Raw genomic sequence first — 6,000 nt, 5'->3', positions numbered from 1 at the left:
TTGCCTGGTCCCCTAGACCTCCCCACCAGGACCGTGTTCCCGGCAGACACTTGGGAAATTTTGGTAAACACATGACGTCTTGCTTGAAGAGCCATACAAATAAGTGATTCTGGGGCAGGAAGGAGAGCCCTAGCTCACGCTCAGGTGGAAAAGGCCCGAAGGGTGGGGAGCCCACAGATGGGTGCAGCCGCTGGTGTTGGGCAATCCCCAGGGCGGAGCAGGCCTCTCCCCTCACAGTGGCGGCCGCAGTTCCCAGCTGCAGCCCTGGCGGGGACCGTGGGCTGCCTAGAGGGGTCCTGAGGAGCCGGGGCCGTGTGTGCCCCTCAGTCTCTGGGCACTGCCAAGTGGGAGCACAGATTCACAGAGCACCTCCCTAGGGCTGCACTGGGATGACCTTTGCTTTACACGCAGTCAGTCAATCCACACACCGTCCCGCCAGGCCAGCATCATAACCCATGTTACCAACAAGAAAACCGAGCTTTGGTGGCTACTTGGGAGGCTGAGGAGGGAGGTATGCTTGAGCCCAAGAGTTCAAGTTCAGCCTGGGCAACAGAGCAAGAGCCTGTTTAAAAAAAAAAAAAAAAGAAGAAGAAAAGAGAAAAGAGAAGAGAAGAGAAAAAAGAAAAGAAAAGAGAAAACTGAGGTTCAGAAAGATTAAGCACTGGGTCGTGCAGCCAGCACGCAGCAGAGGTGTTCCCAGCCACTGTCGCACATGGCCTCACAGGAGCCACAGCACTGCAGCTTCCTGCTTGGCAGGATGGCCTGTCTCTTGCCATTCTTGGCCTTGATGTGGCCCCACTGATGGTTTGGTGATTGCGCATGATGGCACTTCAACTGTGGCCTTTGAGCAATGACCTGCTCACTTCCTCATCTCTCAGGGATGGCAAGGTTCGCCACTCCCACTCCCTGTTCCAGCTCCGATGGGCTGTTCCGGGCCCTGGGGGCAAGGTGAAGCCTCTGTGGCCTTGAAGATGAGAGGAGACCCTCGGGGAAGTGACATTTAATAGAAGGCTGGTCTCGGTTGGGGAGAGTTCCTGTTGCTTGGGGCATTGTGATCAGGGTGGGACAGGTCAGCTGGGATTCCTCAAACGGGAGGAGCAATGTGAGTTTTTGAGCCCGCCTTTAGGTCACCAGCCTAGGTTGACAAGTGTACAGCGGAGCAACCCAAAGGAGCCCCTCTCTTCTCTTTTTAGACGCTCAGAGGGGTTGCAACCAGACAGGACTTGAATGGGAGACCACCTGACGTTACTGGCCCCAAAATAGCCAGTCAACTCTCTGCCTTCTCCTGGAGTGGGAGCTGCACCGCATGGAAACACCACGAGAACAAATGGCCCTGACATCCAGAGTCCCGAGTACAGCTGCGTCCTCACACCAGACCAGAGGACAACGCTCGGTGGGCTCTCGCGGCTTCAGAACCACCGCTCTTGAGAAACAGTGTAGCTTTGGAATGTTTCATATGGACAGACACAAGGAATGACGAAACTGGAAATACATGTACACACAAATAAAAGGTCTATACTTTTGAATACACAAGAAATATGTTACATATATAATTATATGCAGCAATATATAAATAACTAAAATTTAAAATATAGATATTTATATGTATGAATGTATAGTGCTGTCTGCCAGTCTGTGGTGATGTTTCCCCATGCAGGCTAGAAGAAAAAGTTATGTATTAAATATATATGTGCACATAAAATATATATTTATAAATAAACATAGTATATAATTACACATATGTATATATAAATATCTAGTAATATATATTTATATAAATATCTATGGATAAAATAGCCACAACCGAGAAAAACACTCACAAGCACACATAGATGCACTTGCCAGGGACTGCTGGGCCTTTTGCCACCGACTGGCAGTGACAGGAGCGGAAGAGGCCACAGAAGTCTTTCCCTGCCAGTTCCGTGTGACCCTGTGCTGATGGCAAACACCTGGCCAGTGACTTTAGGGGCCAAGGGCAAACTTCCTTTGTGCCCTCTGAAGGTTCACCGAACAATCCAGCTGACCGAAGGCAGATTAATGGGAGAAAGGCGAACAGATTTATCATGCCCAGGGGAGAGGCACAGACTGATTACCCCAGCCCCGCGATGGGGTACAGAAGCGTATACGCCCTTTTTCACAGGAGAGGAGGAGATGGGGAATGTAGACAGTTTTTTTGAGGGACAGTAAATGATTATTAGGGAGAACAAATGGACCAAGGAGACAGAAAACAAGGGGGGAGGCAGGAGGACCACATGACCACAGAGGGCCTTTCTATCTGTTAGATTCAAAGAGTCTCCAATTCTAAGACTCTCAGATATTGACAGGGGTAGGGGGCAGAGGCAGGGCAGTGGGTTGGTGCCTTCTCTACCCTGGGTCAGACGCTGTCACAGCCTCGGCCCACCCACTCAGCGATGTAACCATGGGCATCCTTGCCACATGCCAAGAATAGAGCAGACATTTGTGTGGCTTCTGGCGGGCGAGCCTTCTCCTGAGAGCGGGAGAGACTGCCCCTGGGGGTCAGGGTACAGCTCTCTCTGAACTAACTCAAGAAATATTTTCTATCATGTACAGGGGGACGGGGTATCTGGGCTGGGTGCTGGGGACACAGAGGATAATCACCAGTCTCTGCTTTTGGATGGAGGCAGACAGACCCAGACCCAGGGGGCTAATGCTGAGCCAGAGGGACACATAGGAGGTGCAAGAGTCGAGGAAGGACCCCAACTCTGGGGACACATACCCAGGGACTTTGTAGGGCTAATTCTTCCCTCCCTGCCTGTTCCAGGAAGGTCTCCAATAACTTTTGGGGCCCACACTTAGCCTCAGGGGTGTGCTGAGTCTGTCCACTGGACATCAGGGAGTCACGGCTGCCTCATATGGCCCATTGGGTAACTAGGAAGAGGCTGACGGTTTGTGGGTATTGGGTAACCACTGGTCTTCCTGAAACTTCAAGTTTCTTTCTGGACCATTCCTCGTCTTCCTCTTTTAGGGCCAGGCTGGGGGCTGGGGAGTATTCATATTTATTCATTCAACAGTCACTTGCTTACCGCCTCCCCTGCATCTGCCCTGTTCTGGGCTTAGGGGACCCCAGAGAGACATCCACAGGGTTCTGCCCTCCTGAGTTCCCTGGCTCAGACAATGGCACCACCATCTACTCCTGCAACCAAGGCAGGAATCCGGCATCAGCCAGGACTCCTCCTTCCCACCCCCTCATGTGCCCCTTTCTGTTTTACTATAGTGCCCTTGACTTCTCCTATTGCATCATTTATCATCTTTTATTTTTGTAAAGGCTCCAATTGTCCATTTTCCCCCATCTAGTCTCAATGAAGGCAGAAAATTAGTGTTTATCTTGTTCCTTGCTGTATTCCTGGCACCTGGCACAGTGCCTGACACTTAGTAGATGCTAATAAAACATTGTTGATTGAATTAGTAAATCCCTTCAATTCCTTTTCCTTAATATTCCTTGGGTCCATACCCAGCTCTCCTTCCCCAGCCACAGGCTTTGCTCAGATCTCATGTTCTACCTGGACTGTGGCGTGGTTTCCCGACTGGGCTGCCTGCCTCATCTCCCCCATTTAATTTATTTCCCACACTACAGCTGGAGTGGTCACTCTAAAGTGCCCATCTGCCCTACTCAGAACCCTTCCCTGGCTCCCTATCACTCAGGGGAACAAGGCCACTTTTCTGGAATAATAAAAAAAATGACAGCAGATATGACTGATCAGCCTAATCTCTATACTCTGTGAAAATGCTAAGGAAGGTATGCAAAAAGACAAAAAACTTTCAGCGCTGCTATGTAAACTAAAGATAAGAGAAGATCACAGGGCAAAGTGCAAGGGAGAAATTGTGCTAACTAGATGGTAGATGGGACCAGATTGAGAAACACATTCTTGGATGACACACCACTTGCTTCTCCCTCTGAAACAGAACAGCGTGTGTCACCCTGTGTCATTAACTGACCGTGTCTTACCACCACCCCCCTTTACTGCAAGTTCTGTAAGTATGTGGACCATATCTAATTTATTGTGGTATCTCTGGCACCTAGCACAGGGCTTGTCACACATCGAGTAGACAATCGATAAATATTTGTTGAATGAATCAGAGGATTAAATGAATTAATGAATGAAGAACTAATAGTTTCAAAGTAGATAATACAGGCTAATCCCCACTGCCTACCCCTGTCTCAGGGACCCAGCGGCAGCACTAACCAGATGGATTTTTGGCCATACCCCAGCAACACAGGAATGACCTTCCAAGCCAGTCAGAGTGGTTGAGGGCATGGATTCTGGGGCCAGATAACGTAGGCAGAGTCCTGGCTCCACCAGTTACTAGCTGTATTGGCTTGGACAAGCTATATAACCTCTCTATGCTTCATCTTTGTCATCTGTAAAATGAAGATAGTAATAGTACCTATCTTACAGAATTGTTGTGAGAACTAAATATATGTATGTATAAATTCAATATATAAACATTTAGTGTATATACATACACACACACTCATACGTATACATAAATAAATAAATTTACATATGTAGCCTTGTTTAAGGGGCAGCTATTATTGATGATAATGATGACCACAATTCCCCTAATCCACTCCATCAGCTTCTCTTTTTGTATCTGCACTGTCTGTCTAATGGAGGAACTGAGACTTCTACAATTAATTATTGAGCAATCCAATGTAAGGTTGAGAAGGCCAGGAGGCAGTGCCTGGCCTGGCTTTGCCTCCACCTGATCAAGAGAGAGTGAACAACATAATCAACATGGGACCTGTGAAAATATCCTACAGCACAAGGAGGAAGGAAATTGTTCTGAAGGTTCAGATGAAGAGCTTATTATCTCTGAAATGACTTTCTGTAAGAAACAGAGTAAAACTCTAAAAGACATCTGTTTGGAATTCTCAAAACAAACATCCAGGAAGCTTTGATGTAGTGGTGACTTGCTGGGTGTCTCCCAAGTAGGCAAAGGATACAAATAGGCAGTTCACAGAAATGGAAATGCAAACGGTCTCAAACATATGAAAAGATGCTTGGTCTCACTCATAAGAGAAATGCAGACCACAACTACAGTGAAACATGATTTTTCACCTACCAGATTGGCAAAAACCCAAGAGTTTGATATCAAAGATTGTGAGGCCATAGGGGTTTTAATTTGAGGAATTCACCCCTCCCTCACTTTCAGCAATGTCATTTAGCTGAGATTTCCTTCAGTCCAGCTCCACGGGTGGCCCTGGCTGGCTTAAGCCTGCTAAATTTCTCACCATCCAGAGATCATCAAAAATTATTGGGTGACCTTGGGCAAACTACTTAAGCACGCTGGGCTTTAGTTTCCTTGTCTGTAAAATGCATACAATAGTAGAGATTTATTAAAAGCAGCCAGTACCTATAATAAATGGCACCTTTTATTGACTTTGGTAATTTGATACATATGAATTTAAATATATTGCTTGACTACTCTCCAGATTTATAGAATTACAAACTAGATCTCCACTTTCTAAATCATTATAGCAGAAAAAAGCAAGAAAAAAACTAGACTGTACAGCAAAGAACAAAAAACAAGCACTAAGGAAGCACAAAAATAAAGAAACAAAATGAGATCACAGTGTGTTACTTACCTCAACTCTTAGCTTCTTGGGGATGGTAACCAGGATCTGGTGTCTTAAAAAAAATAACAATAAAATTTTAAAATTTAAAAATAAAAAAATGAGGCCACATTAGTTATAAAATAGGTATAAATAAATTAAGCTATGCTATTGAAGGCAAAGATTCTCTCATTCTCATGTTTAAAACAAAAATCAACTGCACAATATGCTGCTTACAATAAATACTTAAAATAAGACAGAACATCCAAATAAAAGATATACATGTAAAAAAGAGAGAAAATAGTATTAAACGAAAATATGGGGAAGAAATCTTGGAATAGAAAAGGCCTTTCTAATTATGACTCAAAGTCCAGAATCCATAAAAGAAAAGATTGATAAATTCAACCACAGAAAAATTAAAACCT

The sequence above is a fragment of the Eulemur rufifrons genome, chromosome 6, assembly GCF_041146395.1.
Source record: "Eulemur rufifrons isolate Redbay chromosome 6, OSU_ERuf_1, whole genome shotgun sequence".
NCBI lineage: Eukaryota > Metazoa > Chordata > Mammalia > Primates > Lemuridae > Eulemur > Eulemur rufifrons.
This window is presented reverse-complemented; position numbering follows the sequence as displayed.